Raw genomic sequence first — 16,788 nt, 5'->3', positions numbered from 1 at the left:
TATCTATGGGTATATACCCCTTCAGTGAAATAAGTATGTAGTTATCTATGGGTATATATTCCCTTCAGTGAAAGATGTATGTAATTATCTATGGGTATATATATCTTCTTCAGTAACAAATGTGTGTAGTTATCTATGAGTATATACCCCCTTCAGTAAAATAAGTATGAAGTTATCTATGGGATCTGCCACCTTCAGTGAAATAAGTATGTAGTTATCTATGAGTATATACCCCTTCAGTGAAATAAGTACGCAGTTATGTATGGGTATATATCCCCTTCAGTGAAAGATGTATGTAGTTATCTATGGATATATATCCCCTTCAGTGAAATAAATATGTAGTTATCTATGAGTATATACCCCTTCAGTGAAATAAGATTGTAGTTATATATGAGTATATACCCTTCAGTGAAATAAGTATGTAGTGATTTATGGGTATGTGACCCCTTCAGTGACATAAGTATGTAGTTATCTATGGGTATATGCCCCTTCAGTGAAAGATGTATGTAGTTATTTATGGGTGTATATCTTTTTCAGTGAAAGATGTATGTAGTTATCTATGGTTATATACCCCTTCAGTGAAAGATGCATGTAGTTATCTATGGGTATATACCCTTTCAGTGAAAGATGTATGTAGTTATCTATGGGTATATACCCCCTTCAGTGAAAGATGTATGTAGTTATCTATGGGTATATACCCCTTCAGTGAAATAAGTATGTAGTTATCTATGGATATATACCCATTCAGCGATTTATGTATTTTGTTATCTATGGGTATATACCCATTTAGCGATTTATGTATTTAGTTAACTCTGCGTGTATCACTTCCAACGATTTATATATTTAATTAACCCTGCGTGTATCACTTCCAACGATTTATGTACATAGTAATCTATGCATATCTTCCCCATTCAGCGATAGATGTATCTGATTGTTCGAGGGTGTATTTCCCCTTCAGCGATGTATGTATATAGTTATATATAGATATATCCCATTAAGTGAGTATGTGTATAAGTTATCTGTGCGTGTAAAATAAATTAATTTGAAACTCCGTTGACATCAGTATAATCCTGTTTAATAAGGCAGACTTATTCAAGAGGCTTTTTTGACAGAGAAAGATGAAAGAAACTTAAATTAATAATTGTGGTGGGATACACACGTTTCTGAAATTAGGGACACAAGTAGGCCTAAGTAAGCTGTGGGTCAGTAGCGAACCAAGGATATCATGTCACACTACTTAACTTCACGTAATCATCAAAATGCAGTTGAGGTTCAAAACGGGGGAGGGGCTTTTGGTAACTAAGACTGTTCCTAACCCTATTAATCATCTAATAAGATCCTTTTAAAGGAAATGTAAACTCATCTGACCACCCATCCAAAGGTTCCTTTTGTCTTGTGTTTGGCAATAATATCATTCAGTTGAATGCCAATATCTTATGCCACACGAAAGAATGTTTCGTATTCATTAGGATCATAATGGAAGTGTGAACATTAGATTTAAATGTGGTATGTCGAAACTAGTCTTTGTTTATTACTTAAATATACAACTGTTACGCCATTTTTAACTGTTATAGACGTCCTGCAGTTTACACGACATGGAAGTATCGATTATTGGAACACAGTGAAGGAAAGTTGTATGTTGACACATCATTAGTTTGTAATGAGCAACAGTCTCTTCACATGCCACTGAGTTTATGCAACACTGGTTCACAGTGAACAATTCAGTTTGATAACAATCCATTGTGATTGTAATCTACTCTTTTGAAACTAATTGGATTATCTTAGATGTTAACAGTCCTTTATTAATGAAAAGTATAGATTTAATGTTCGTTTAAACTTAATATCGTATTATAATTATTTGATTAACACACTTTGTCACAGTTACGTTACACATATCCAGTAATTTTAAGTTTCATCACAAGTAACTGACCAAAAATGTAGTTGAAATCACTCATTTTCCGTGTGAAATACATTGCTAATACGTTTTTCTGTTATTAGGAACCCTGTAAATGGAGCAAATTTAGGTAGGTATACAAATTTAAGAAGGCGGGGCTGAACTTAGCTATTTCAAAGTCAGTTTGAACATCATCATAAGCGTGAGAAAGTTCTATACAAAATACCTCATATGACTAACAAATTTCAACATTTTTGTGCTTCTTTAGAGTTTCTTTCCCCACATTAGAAAAATCGAGCTTCGTAACCTTATCTAGTTCTCTGCACTTCCAGTGATATCTAATATGTTTTAGTCACTGAAACGATGCAGTGTTAGATGAGTTATTGATGAATACGTGAATGATGTACCGTATTCAGAGGCGTGCTCACCGCTGGCATATGGGACCCGTGTTCTGATTCTACTTGACACTGACCTGACTCCCTATTGAGTGTCCTGAACAACATCGTAATAAAACGCCGAAAATTCCCGCGCCCATAGGCGCGAGTTCCGAATCTTTAAAGGATCTTGTTTGTTTGTTTGTTTGTTTGTTTTGGAATTTCGCACAAAGCTAATCGAGGGCTATCTGTGCTAGCCGTCCCTAATTTAGCAGTGTAAGACTAGAGGGAAGGCAGCTAGTCATCACCACCCACCGCCAACTCTTGGGCTACTCTTTTACCAACGAATAGTGGGATTGACTGTCACATTATAACGCCCCCACGGCTGGGAGGGCGAGCATGTTTGGCGCGATGCGGGTGCGAACCCCATGACCCTCGGATTACGAGTCGCACGCCTTACGCGCTAGGCCATGCCAGGCCCCATTTTTAACAAAGACTTTTCCAGTATTCTTTTATATTCTCTCGGAGAAAATTTAAACGCCCTCATACGTCACGCAATAAAATTCGTAAGCTTTACGACTTCTATACTAGGGATTAATCCTATTTTTAATTGGGAATATATTCTGAATTCTTACGGAAAATTTAAACGCCGAGAAAAGTCGTAAGAAGAGACCTTTGTAGATATAATCATACTATCTTAACTTTCAACAGTATTTAAAGTAAGGAGTAAGGTTGGGGATGTATCAGAAGACATGTCATGGAAGGTAGATATAACAATATTATCTTAACTTTCAACAGTATTTAAAGTAAGGAGTAAGGTTGGGTGAAAGGTAGATATAACAATATTATCTTAACTTTCAACAGTATTTAAAGTAAGGAGTAAGGTTGGGTGAAAGGTAGATATAACAATATTATCTTAACTTTCAACAGTATTTAAAGAAAGGAGTAAGGTTGGATGAAAGGTAGATATAACAATATTATCTTAACTTTCAACAGTATTTAAAGTAAGGAGTAAGGTTGGGTGATGTACCAGAAGACATGTCATGGAAGGTAGATATAACAATATTATCTTAACTTTCAACAGTATTTAAAGTAAGGAGTAAGGTTGGGTGATGTACCAGAAGACATGTCATGGAAGGTAGATATAACAATATTATCTTAACTTTCAACAGTATTTAAAGTAAGGAGTAAGGTTGGGTGATGTACCAGAAGACATGTCATGGAAGGTAGATATAACAATATTATCTTAACTTTCAACAGTATTTAAAGTAAGGAGTAAGGTTGGGGGATGTACCAGAAGACATGTCATGGAAGGTAGATATAACAATATTATCTTAACTTTCAACAGTATTTAAAATAATGAGTAAAGTCGGAGTTGTACTAGAAGACATTTCATGGAAGAAAGACATAACAATATTAACTTAATTTTCAATAATACTTAAAGTAATTGTTAAAATTGACCGTTATACCAGAAGGCGTCATCAAAATTTATATATAACATTTCTATCTTAACTTTGAAAAAATATTTAAAGTAATACCAGAAGACATGTTATGTAACAAATAAAACGTGCTTCAGAAGTGGAGAAGCGAGTATTCTGGATGAAAGATATGTTGAACTTGTAAATCCAGTTTCATAGAACAAACACTTTAATACTATTAGTGGATGAATACATGCGATGTGCATGTGTGCCGAAAAAATCTGGTCTCGTTTTAAAAAGAAAACAGCTAAGAAATGTTTGTCTTCATGCAAGTCTTATCGTTAATGATGAAGATGTGATAAGCTGAGTTGTCAACCTTAGTACAGTCTTCATACTTGAAATTATGGTTTCCAACTAAGGCTAAGTTTTCTTTGTGTACCTAGGGAACAGTAGTATGGTCAACAGGTTGGTGCTTAGTCCTGATGAAATACTTAACCACCAGTATGGCCAAAGAGTCCAGAAACCTATGTTGTGATGCTATACAACTTGTTGGTGAAGAAACATCTCACAATCTTCAGTTGACTCGTGCAACTTCCTTTGTAGCTATAACTTCTTAACATGTATTATTTCAGTTATCTGGAGAAAACAAAACACATTATGGTCGTTATTTATTTAACGTTTAATATAAAAATTATTTGAACGCTATGTAGGAAATATGAAACAAAATATAGTCATTAAATGAGAAATTAATTACAATGTTACCCATAACAACAAGTAATATTGGACATTTCTATATTTTCTGAGTTAATATGAAATGTATGCATAGTTATTCATATATACTTACAACTTCTTGATGTTTAAAGTAATTCTCGTCAAAAAATATTTTTTCTGACCTCATACATTGACATTTATTACATATGAGTAGGATGACCCAAACAAAAACATATAGGAATGATTAGACAATGACATTTCTCGCCTCTTCCCCCTCAAATAAAACAGAAACAAATAGTGTGTTGATATGGGTGGAATGTACCAGAACAAGACTCAATCATTTAAATGTTGTTTCAACCATAACAACACTGGTTCAGTTTAACTTATAACAATACAATATATTGTAGCAAATGTAATTATGTAACAGGGTTCTGATACACTGGAATCGTGTGCAATCCTAGGTTAATCCGTAGACAGAGCATTCAACAGTTAGCAAATGGTTTCTCAGAACCTCTAAAAGTGAATAACATTTGAAGTTAGATACTTGTTTATGTAGAAACGTCCAGATTGCAAATCAAATACCAGTTGTGATTGATTGTTATTAAGACGATATTGAATTAGGACTTCTCGTTCTGTAGCTATTTTGTAATATGAAATTTGTAGCTGTAAATCCAGTCCTGCTTATCTGGAAATTATGACAGAAATGCTTTTTGGTTTTCTTTTTATGTATTTTAAATAAATGCGTTCCATTACTATGAATGTAAGTTAAAATGTAAAAATAAACGGAAAGAAGCCTGTGCAAAGAAATCATCATTTTTTTTTATAAATACCGTTATGTTGCTCACATGAAGATTTCTTGGATGAAAACGAAAAGAACTTACAATCGTTGATAAGGTGGAAGTATGTTGTAAAAAAATAATTTTCATCAGCAATAAGTTCGGTTTGTTGATGATTTTCGCACAAAGATACACGAGGGCTAGCGGTCTCTAATTTAGCAGTGTAAGACTAGAGGGAAGGCAGCTAGTCATCACCACCCACCCTAATTCTTGGGCAACCCTTTTACTAACAAATTGCGGGAATGACCGTCACTTATAACACCCACACGGCTGAAAGGGCGAGCATGTTTGGTGTAACGGGGATTCGAACCCGCGACCCTAAAATTACGAGTCGAGTGCCTTAACCACCTGGCCATGTCGAACCTCAGCAATATAAAGGAAAGCAAAATCAACATATTTTTTACTAGTTACAAAGTAAGTTATTAGATGGCAGCACTACAATTGCATAGAACATTCTGGAAACCAAGAGTTGGCATCAATTATACAAAATTGTTCATTAAATGTGCACAATTCTTAAAACGTATGTCAGATCAAATCACATGTAGTATTTTAGATATTTTCCCTCTTTTAATGACATTTTAAATTATATATTAGTGGTCATTGTGTTTATTTCATGTTCTAACGATTTATTAAAGACAATGTATATTTATATCTTGACTTAATGGAGATAGTTGTCTATATTTCACATTTTAACAGTTAACTAGAAATGGTTATATTTGTACACTATTTTAACAGTTAACTAAAGACAGCTATGTTGAATTTTTTAACAGTTAATTACAGATAGTTACATTTTAACACTTTATTTCGTAATTTGGTGAATAATTAGTGCCAATATTAGTTATTACTTTGAGACTTTATAAGAGACTATTGGATTTATCTTATGTTTTAATGGGTATTTTTTGTATAGATCGTTGAATTTATTTCATAATTAAAGGTTTAGTAGAGAAAGAATATTTTTTTTCATGTTCTTAGACATTGTTTGTTTTGTTTCATGTTTTAATTGTTTATTAGAGAGTTTTTTTATTTTTAGTGTTCAACAGACAGTTATGTTTATTCATACTTGAGATGTAGTTAGAAACAATTATGTTTGATTCTTATTTGAAGTGCTTCTCACAGATGATTGATTTTATTTCGTGTTCACCGATTTATTATGCAGAGTTGTATTTTTTTTCTGTTTTTAACTGTTTCTTTTAGATATCGTTTTGTTTTTCATGTTTTAACCATTCAGTTAAAACAATCGCTTTAGTTACTTGAATAAACTTGCCTACCATCGTTGATGTAATACTTGCTAGGTGAGACGTCTGCACCCAAACAAAACAAAACATTATATAAAAAATGTTATGAAAGGGTTAGAAACTAGAAACTGGTGCACCTATAAGTTGATTGTTAACTCCACAACAGTCGGATGCCAGGTTTCGTCAGTTGGTAGAATTAGATTTCATATTCTATAATGCATTTGCTGCAATCTGTACAGTGAATATATGAAAATAATTCAAACTGTAAAAAAAATATGAAATTTGTGTTTCTGTTTGGAAAATATTTATTTAATTTAGCAACAACATTTGGGAAAAGATGTGGAAATTGAATTCATAATATTACAATAAAATATTGTTAACATTCTATATGCTCTACGTTATAATTAGTAGAAACTTATACGTCATGTCGTTAACATTGTATTACACACTGTATTTGATCGTTAATAGAAACAAATACGTAATATTGTTAACTTTGTATTACATGCTGTACTTGATAATGTTAACCATAGATGATTGGTTGCTAATAGAAACCAGCAGGCTGTAATTTGATGCCATTAAAACGATACACAGTTATCACGTTAACTTACGTTCACACGACAATGACACATTAGTGGTCCAGACGTATAAAAACTCGATTGTCGCAATCCAGGAAAGCTGGCCTCTCGAGCACGTGAACATGGTTCACCCTGGCTTATATCACTCAGCAACAACTAGACACAGACGTCCTTGAAGGCCCCCAGTCTCGTAAAAACGTGACCCCAGAAGACGGTAGTAACCAAGCAAAATTTTGTGTGTTAATTCGTCCAGTGACCCAGTCAGAAATCTAAAATGTTAGGAGTTACTGTTACCTTATCTAATCTATGGTTTTCTTGTTGCGTTAACACGTATTTATTGAAATGCGGTAAAAGTAAGTTAAGACACTAAAACCAGATGTATATAATATTCCTTTCGTGTACGATTTTATATGAAAATATTTAATCACATATTCTTTTCGGAGAATGGGAGATGATGATACAGAAAGCACGGGTTTGTTGTATGTCGTGAAGTGTTGCAACAAACAGAACATAAGATAGCCATAAGGAGGACATATTGTTTGAAACCCCCTGGCAACAGACCACGTAACATTTTCAGTGAGAATTCTGTTTATTTCAATAAATGTGACAACACTACATTATTTATGCCTGAAATTATTATTTTTTCAATCATAAAGCAATGAAAGTAAGGTAGATCAAAGGAAAATAATTCAAACTTTCTATTAGATCATTAAGTGGAGCTCTTCAACAAGAGGTCTAAGGGCTTCAGATGCTTTCAAGCTAAAAGGTGTAGGAACCCTTGATCTAATGTATGACAATAATGAACTATTAAACCTGACATTACGTTTATTAATGACATGCCATTTATGTTAATTGTTTACTTCACAATATGAAGGAAGTATTTCACCAGGTATTACATATAGATAGCTACATCATTTCAGTGTGAATATCCAGGTAGTAATATTCAAAAAAGCAACAATACCTCAGTCAGTACACATATGTAACTACATAGTTTGAGAGTCTACAACATGTAGGAACATTATTAAAGAATGAAGTATTACAGCAGGCAGTACATACTGTTTAACATCTTACTTTTTGTATATTTTAACAATGTTCCAAGATGTCTAACAAATAAGAAACACATAACATTTAACAATGATCCAAGATGCCTTAATAATAAGAAAGCTGTCACATTCAATAATGTCTAAAAATAAGAAAGGCGAAACGTTTAATAATACTCCAAGATATTTTACTTGTAAGTAATGTGAAACGTTTAACAATTAACTTAGTGATAAATAAGTTACCCGTAGAGATTTAGACGACGTGACTTTATTAGTAAGATTCGATACATGTCACAATGATCTGTGAGCATATGAAGCTATTTTAAAACTCTCAGATAGGATTGTAGTTACAATCACAGGATTTATTTTAAAATATCATTCCAGAACGGAATTACCACGAACTTGAAGTTGTATAAGCTTTAAAATGATTTGGTAAGTAATGTAGTTCTGTTTTAATGTTTAGTTTATTCATTCAAATATCAAAGCTCATAACAGTCAGTATTCCTGGATTGTGCAGCTATAATATATAGCTGAATACTTTGCATTTAAAAAAGTGCCAAGTTTATTTTTGCATTAATAAAGACAAAATGAAAGACGTTCAGTTTTTCTATGTACTAGAACACTTCAGCAGGGTCCTTGAAAGTTTATTGTTTCAAGAGTAAATAAAACCAAAATTGAAAATAAATATTTTTATTTCCTAGTTTTGAAGTTTATATGTATTGACGTGTTGTAGCTTACAGAGTGTATAATTCTTCTCTTGATTTATGACACGCGCACGTTTTACTGACGTCACGACAGTACAAATTGCAATGTTAAACGTCCCTTATGTGACGTCATTTTTGTGTCGATTGACTAACCGACAACACCATACTGTATTGTGGTGTGAGCCAGTTAAAACAGATGAACCCTCTAGACGGCATTCGGCCCATTGTCGAAGAAATAAATGGTTATTTTTCCTTCAGTGATTAGAACTTGCCAAGTTCTAAATTAAGGTACACCGTGTTATATTCGGACTATGGCTATTGATGCTCTGAAAGAATTGTTTGTTTTCTTTATTTGTGCTAGATTTTCCCAATATTTTAATTGCTTCAGGAGTTTGTAAAACTGAGTACTTCATCAAACAAACAAACAGTTATATATATATATATATATGATCATTTGCTATGGTAATTCTCCCAAGACTATTTTCTTTGTTTTTGGAAGTTCTCACAAAGCCAGACGAGAGCTATCTGTGCCAGCAGTGTAAGACTAGAGAGAAGGCACTAATCATCATTACCCACTGTCAACGCTTGGGCTACTCTTTTACCAACGAATAATGGGATTACCTGACACATCTCCACATCTGAAAGGGCGAGCATGTTTGTGACGGGGATTCGAACACGCGACCTTCGAATTACGAGTCGAGCGCCCTAACCACGTGCCCATACCGCGCATCTTCCCAGACTTAGCACGTATCCAATACTGAATTTCTCTTTGATAAAAGTAAACGAAAAGTAGGGATAGTATTTGTACGTCATAACAGGACCTGTGGGGTTTATAGCTTTTGGATAGCATTTGTACGTCATAACAGGAACTGTGGGGTTTAGAGCTTTTTGATAGTATTTGTACTTCATAACAAGACCTGTGGGGTTTAGAGCTTTTTAGAAAGAAATGAAAGGAGATAAGATGTAAACTTCGCCGTTCCTTTTGAATTTTATATTTTAACAATGGAGAAAAAACAGTACATTTCATGATTGATTTTTAAATGTTTTTCTCTTGGATTGAAGATATTTCGGAAGTTGATTTTCTCTTAAATGAATCGTGAAAGTTGTATATAATATTAAGGAAAATACATCTCTTTCATAATAAGTTTTGGCAAGAAATATATATCGCTTAGGAGATCTCGTCTCTTACGGAACTGACTGTGTAAATCAGTTCGTCAGACCGGTTTACTGATGTTTGTGAAGGTAAGTCATAATTAATGAAACTTAACAGGTGGAAGGTGTCCAGGAACACTGTAAAAACAGACCATCAGAAGTGGCTTCCTTATAAACATTTCTGACAATGAATCATAATTAGAAAGATCGCTGTATCTAAGTGGAGTATCTGATCTCTTCTGTTGTTTCTATTAATGTATAGTATTTTACTGGTTGCTCCATCTAGTGATGAAATAATGCCACTAAGATCAGCTCGTCTAGATGATGAAAACGATTCCTAAGAACTAAATTCTTCCCTACTAAGTTTTGGTACAGCCAGTTACAGCAATGAGAAACTGAGTGTTATAAACAACAGAGCAAAGAAATAGCCCAACCGTGTGACGTAAAACACAAAACCTTATCTAAACTTATACTTTAGGACATTAAGATAAAAACATTACAATAAAGAAGCCATAAATAAGATATTTACTCGAACAAGGAGTATTTGACACAATGAAGAGGCTTTACCCGAAATTCAAACAACGTTCATATCTTCCTGGATTTTTTGGAGATTTACTAGCGTCCTTTGTGTACTGTATTCTTATCTGTTTACAGTGTATACCATATCTCTTTTAAATCTGGCGTCCGTTGTATGCTGCATTCTTATCTATATACAGTGTATATCATATCTCTTTTAAACCTGAATTCTTCTGTACAAAATAACGTTGTCGATATAAAGAATATGCCATGTTACTTTTAATGTGGTGTCCTCTGTATACTGTATTGTTATCTATTTACACTGTATACACAGTTTTAAACGTGATATCCGTTGTACACCGTGTTGTTATCTATATAGAATATGTGCAATCGCTTTCTTAAACCTAGTGTCTACTGTATACTGCATTGTCGTCTATATACAGTGTATGCTATCTCTGTTTTAAACGTGGTTTTCTTGTCCATATACAGTATTGTTATCTACATACACTGTTTTAAGTTTGGTGTACTCTGTATACTGTATTGTACATACGGTGTATCTCATTTCTCTTTTAAACTTCGTCTCCTCTGTATATAGTATTCTTATAAACGTACAGTTTACACCATTTTCGTTTTTCGCCTAATGTGTTTTGTATATTGCATTGTTATAAACGTTTAGTCCTTTGTATTATTCACATAAATGCAAACCCAGGCATGCACTATGTTTTAAATGTGGTGGCTAATTAAATATTTGACAGTGACTTTAATTCATGTTTGAGTTTTCCACAGTAATTTCTTAGTAGAACTTGTACATAAAAGTTGAAGCGTTTTAATATCATCTAATGTATGTTTTCGGATTAATGTACTTCAGATAAACAACTGTGGTTGTATTTTTAATTCTGACACCATTGCTGGTATGCAAGACAGTTCACACCAAATATGAACGCACTTCGTGTATAGTTTGTGTTAAGTAGTGTATAGTTTGTGTTACGTAGTGTATAGTTTGTGTTAAGTAGTGTATAGTTTGTGTTACGTAGTGTATAATTTGTGTTACGTAGTGTATAGTTTGTGTTAAGTAGTGTATAGTTTGTGTTAAGTAGTGTATAATTTGTGTTAAGTAGTGTATAGTTTGTGTTAAGTAGTGTATAATTTGTGTTAAGTAGTATGCATTTTCATCATAAAAGAATAATTTTGTGTCTAGTTGGGGCGTAAATCCTTGGAGAGATTGGGGATACATTTCCCCTTTATTTTAGGTGGGGGTATGGTGCATACAATCATCCCCCCCTACAGTTTGGTCTGTTGAATTGTTTTATTGCATCACAGGCCTACAAATTGTGTGTTTGTTCTTGTGATTCTCGTGTTCTTACCAATCGAATTACATAATTAGGCCTAGATGTAAGCTTTTTCAGTAGCCGAAATGTACATCTTTAATATACGCGTACTTCTAAGCTTTACGATCCAAGCGATAGTTCGTAAGTATCAGTAAGCAGGCCTAAGTATACATGCAAGTATCGTGGCAACAAGATTACTCTGTGACTGCATGTTTACAGCTTTCAGGTTCACGTAATCAGAATTACCAATTTGCAAATTGAACAGTCCACATAAGTGGTTGCAAAAATCATATCCTCCCATCGGGTGTAAAAAATCTACGGCCCTGTTGTCTAGTTTAATAGAGTATGTTAAGCTGAAGAGACAATCGTAATAAATCTTTCTTATCGCCTGTTTCTTACCGGCAGTTCAGCTCAGAAAGAGACAATATACTTTGGTTTCATTGGTTAAACCTTTACCAACAAAGGTTACCCTTGGCTTACGACCTGACGATTAATACAAACTCCTCCTTGAGTTTGTTTAGTTTTCATGTAAATTATACTGATTCTATTGGTCGAATTCAAAAGAAAGCATGGCTGCCAATCGCCACTTCGAATTGCGCATGCGTAACTTTTTCTTTCTTTTTTTACCGCAGCGTGGCGCGACGTGTTTGGAATGTAATCTACAGGCGATATGGAAGATATCTTTTATTTTTCGTTGTAAGATTGGCTCAAACGAAAGACCGATGGTTATCTCCCCACAAGTTTGTATTAATGCTTAAGTTACATTTATAGTTTACTTGTCATTATCCTTGTTGCAGCTGCAATTAATTATTTTTGTGCTAACTGAAATAATCTTATGTTGTTTTGTTTTTTCCTTTCACTTTGATATGAATAACCAAACTTCGTTAGTATCATGATTTTGCGACCAGCTTGAATGTTTTGCTACAGGATTCATCACGTCAATATAATGTAAGAATAGGCTGGAATTTAAGCTTTAGAATTTGGCTTCGCAAGAAATTTTATGAATTATTGCTAGATTGAAAGTTTATTTATCTATTCAGTGATTATCAAATTATATTGATGTTTACGGTTAAGAATGACGATGCAAATAATTTTTTCACCAGTGTTGGTGCTGTAAAACACTATCTCAGGTATCTTCAGGGCTTTACTTTACTGGAACCACGTTCACTGAATAAGGTCAATATCGAAATCATCAAACTGACTAGATCTCAACATTAAGAATCTTAATTAACCTGTTTATTGATTTTCAACATAAGTATTGTCAAGATTTATATGTATTTTGCCATACAAATATCAGAAATTCGTGCCTTTTATACTGATAATAGTTATTTCACGTGGGATTATAAGGTAACAAAAGGTAAAACTTCATACACGGAACTTTGCTCTGGTAAAGTCGCCACAGATACTAAATACAAAATATTGTTACAGCACTAATTCTGGTAAAGTCGCCACAGATACTAAATACAAAATATTGTTACAGCACTAATTCTGGTAAAGTGTCTGTCACCTTAGTTATATAAACTAATATAAATATGGTCAGATATGAATAAATAAATAGACTCAAACTATCAATAATTAATAACGTTCACTTTCATGGTCAACCTCCACAGTTTAACCGCAGTTCTTCTTTCAATTAGTTAAGTAGACAGTGACCATAAGCCCCCCGCTAGTACAGCGGTATGTCTACGGATTTACAACGCTAAAATCAGGGGTGCGCTTCCCCTTGGTGGGCTCAGTAGATAGCTCGATGTGGCTTTGCTATAAGAAAACACACACACACTGACCATAAACGATGGTCACTGTTGGCGTGATTTTTGATTCTAATATAAACCCATATTAATAAACATATTAATATGAATCGGGCAAGACCATCGAGCCGGTCAGCTTTAAACAGATTCGATGTATTAAGATTTCTTATTACTAGTTATTTGGTGAAAAAATTTCTCAACCCATACCAGCCGTTTTTACACATATATTTTTCTCTACCAGTGGGTTTTCTTGTCATCACGAGTCATTTGATTTGTTTTGAATTTCGCCCCAAACTACACAAGATATCTCCACTAATCTAGCGGTGATGATGAGCTGTCTTTCTTGTAGTCTCACAGTATTCGTTGGTAAAAAGAATACTTGCTGAAAAGGCGAACACGTTTGGTGAGATAAGGATTTCAACCCGCGACCCTATCGTCCGTAACCATTTGGCTACCCATGGTCTCTACAGATCATATTTAAGATGTAGTATTTTGTATATCCCATTGATTGCATTACAAACAAATTGTTGTGATACGTATTGTGTGGTTACTATGCAAGCCGCGTGGTAAGAGTTTGTTTGTTTGTTTGTTTTGAATTTCGCGCAAAGCTACTTGAGGGCTATCTGCACTAGCCGTCCCTAATTTAGCAGACTAGAGGGAAGGCAGCTAGTTATCACCACCCACCGCCAACTCTTGGGCTACTCTTTTACCAACAAATAGTGGAATTGACCGTAATATTATAACGCTCCCACTGCTGAAAGGGCGAGTATGTTTGGTGCGACCGAGATTCGAACCCACGACCCTCGGATTACGAGTCGAACGCCTTAACACGCTTGGCCATGCCGGGCTTCGTGGTAAGAGAAGATAACACGCTTGGCCATGCTGGGTCCCGTGGTAAGAGGAGATATCCTTTCTCCAATCCTAACTGCTCCTTTACGGAGCTGTCTTAAATAAACATCAAATTTTGGTAATCTAGCAATAAAGTTTATGTTTGTCTTACAGGTGTTTACCTTAGAGTGATATACACAAAGAGTTGTCTATTTTGGTATGTGATATTAGAAATTTGATTGATCTGTGGTAAGATAAACAAGTCTTTCTGAATTGCTCTGTAACGTCAGGGTCAAGCTGTGGTAAGATATTCTGTGTATCTATCTGACGTTATTTGATCTGTAGTAAAACCAATCGTCTATTTTTCTCACGTTCTGAATTTAACATTTGTAGTTATCAACCGAATAAAGTGGAACTGACAACCTCTTAAAGCGGTCTCTTAGCAGCGAAATACATGATCGACGCCTTCTTTCATTTGGACAGTTTATATAGAGTGTACTGCTTTAAAACGGGGTTTTAGTGTCCCTCCTATGATGCAACATCGATTCTAAATGAAGTCCGCATCTACTCTGAAGACAATGGTCAATGCCTTTATGTGACCACTATATATCACTCTGTGAAAGATTACCCAGCCCACAAAATTTCTCAGTTATCCAGACACAAGGTCACACGGCGGGAGAGTTTTATTACTACAACCCAAAGCTGTTTTGTGGTTTCTCAATACAGGGAAATTTTATGAACTGTAATGGGTAGAGAAAAGTTATACTGAGAGATATGTCTATAAACTACAATTTGCACTCTAATTGTCTAGCAATCTTGCATAACATGAAACGTATTTGAAAATGTTTATGTAGGTCTGAAATAAGTGTACATTGCATATCACTTGGAAATCATAATGTTGGTCTGTAGTGTACATCACATATCATCTGGCACTCAGTATGTAGGTCTGAAGTAAGCGTACATTACATATCGTCTGAGTTTTACGTGATATGAAAAGCGCGCAGTTCAATTAGTGGAATTTTAGTGAAAGTTTAAAATATATTTGAACGAAATAAAACACGAATATAACCAGATAAGGATGAATTGTTAATTTGATTAATGAGTGTGTTGTTTGATTATTGAGTTAGTTAATGAATTTGACTATTACTCCAGTTTCGTGAATATTTAATTTCTGTTTCAATGAACAAAAAGTGAGTATAAGAGATAACTTAGGTTCGAGTTCAGGAAGTAATTCATTGCTGAGTGATATTTGTAAAGCTAGGCCATTCAATAATTTTTAAAACCGTGTTAATGTAAAACTTGTAATAGTTGCAGTCGAAAAGATGAAAAATACCTACAAAAATATAAATATATAATTTTCTCGTGTTCCATCCATGAAGCTGGTGGTTGAGGGCTCAAACCGCTAAAAACCGGGTTTCAATACTTGTTATGGATAGAACACAGATATCTCATTGTGTAACTTTGTGTTTAACAACGAATAGACAAAACGGAAAACAAATAAATCATGCATAATTTTCACTTGTAATCGACCAATTTATTATTGAAAATGTCATATTATAGTAAGTAAATATGTACAATTTGTTCTGGTTGATAATACCATCGAGAGACTTAATTGTAGCAGGAGGGCTGCTACATGAGTACAGTAACTAACTTAATTATTTAGTATGCTTAGAGGATAGTGTGTGTACATAATATAACTTGCCAGTATTAAATGTATTATAATCGTGAATGTACATAATATGACCTGTCTCTAAAGTAGATATAAACACAGGCGGTCAGCTATAGTTTAGTATTATATATACATTTTAATGTATTTTAGTGAAACATTAAACAATTAATGAAACTGTGTGTCTACCTCTTCATAGAGGCCGTTAGTTACGAGTCAAACAATTTCCCACTAAGTTGCTCGGTGATAACTAACAGTTTCTTGTCAATCGCAGTGTGCATGTGAACACGCTCGAGATGTTTTGATACATGTGCATGTGTGTACATACTGAGTTCTAATACCTGGGACAGAGTTTATTCCAGGCCGTGTTCCTTAACAGACACCCTTGGCTTTGTTGAGGAATAAAGGGATGTGAGAGTCACGTGATACTGGGGCTTCCGGTTGGGTCAACGTTGTTGGTTCTGTACCGTAATGCAAGCACCCCCGGCAGCTACTTGGTTCGTTGCATAAGAAATCACCACAAGTAGACGTTTACTCTTGACCTGCCCAATTACATAGAAGACGTGAATTTAGCAACAACGGCAACTATAAACAGAATAAGGGGTCAGAAACAAATGTACTAAAATATTTAACTTGAATGCTATCAGAATGTACACGTTTTTGAAGTTTTGTTTGTAATAATACCACCAGGATGTACACGTTTCTGAGGTTTAGTGTTTGTAATAATATTGTCAAGATATATATGTTTCTGAGGTTATTTTTG

At 34.3% G+C, this 16,788-nt stretch overlaps 1 long non-coding RNA gene across 5 annotated transcripts in view; it reads right to left on the bottom strand.

Moving 5' to 3' along the window:
* LOC143225426 (uncharacterized) overlaps positions 1-16,788 on the bottom strand; it is a 44,640-nt gene that overhangs the window by 3,505 nt on the left and 24,347 nt on the right. For 2 of the 5 annotated variants that reach the window (XR_013013839.1, XR_013013840.1), the window contains exons 2-3: positions 16,367-16,567; positions 3,807-4,322 (exon numbers count right to left, since the gene is read on the bottom strand). This is a non-coding gene — a long non-coding RNA (uncharacterized LOC143225426). Of the gene's footprint in view, positions 1-192; positions 4,323-16,366; positions 16,568-16,788 lie in introns of those variants that run through there. The other 3 variants (XR_013013837.1, XR_013013841.1, XR_013013838.1) reach the window with 2 other exon arrangements.

Source organism: Tachypleus tridentatus, chromosome 9, assembly GCF_004210375.1.
Source record: "Tachypleus tridentatus isolate NWPU-2018 chromosome 9, ASM421037v1, whole genome shotgun sequence".
NCBI lineage: Eukaryota > Metazoa > Arthropoda > Merostomata > Xiphosura > Limulidae > Tachypleus > Tachypleus tridentatus.
Note: the sequence above shows the minus strand (reverse complement) of the source record. Positions and strands in the feature narration are given on the sequence as shown.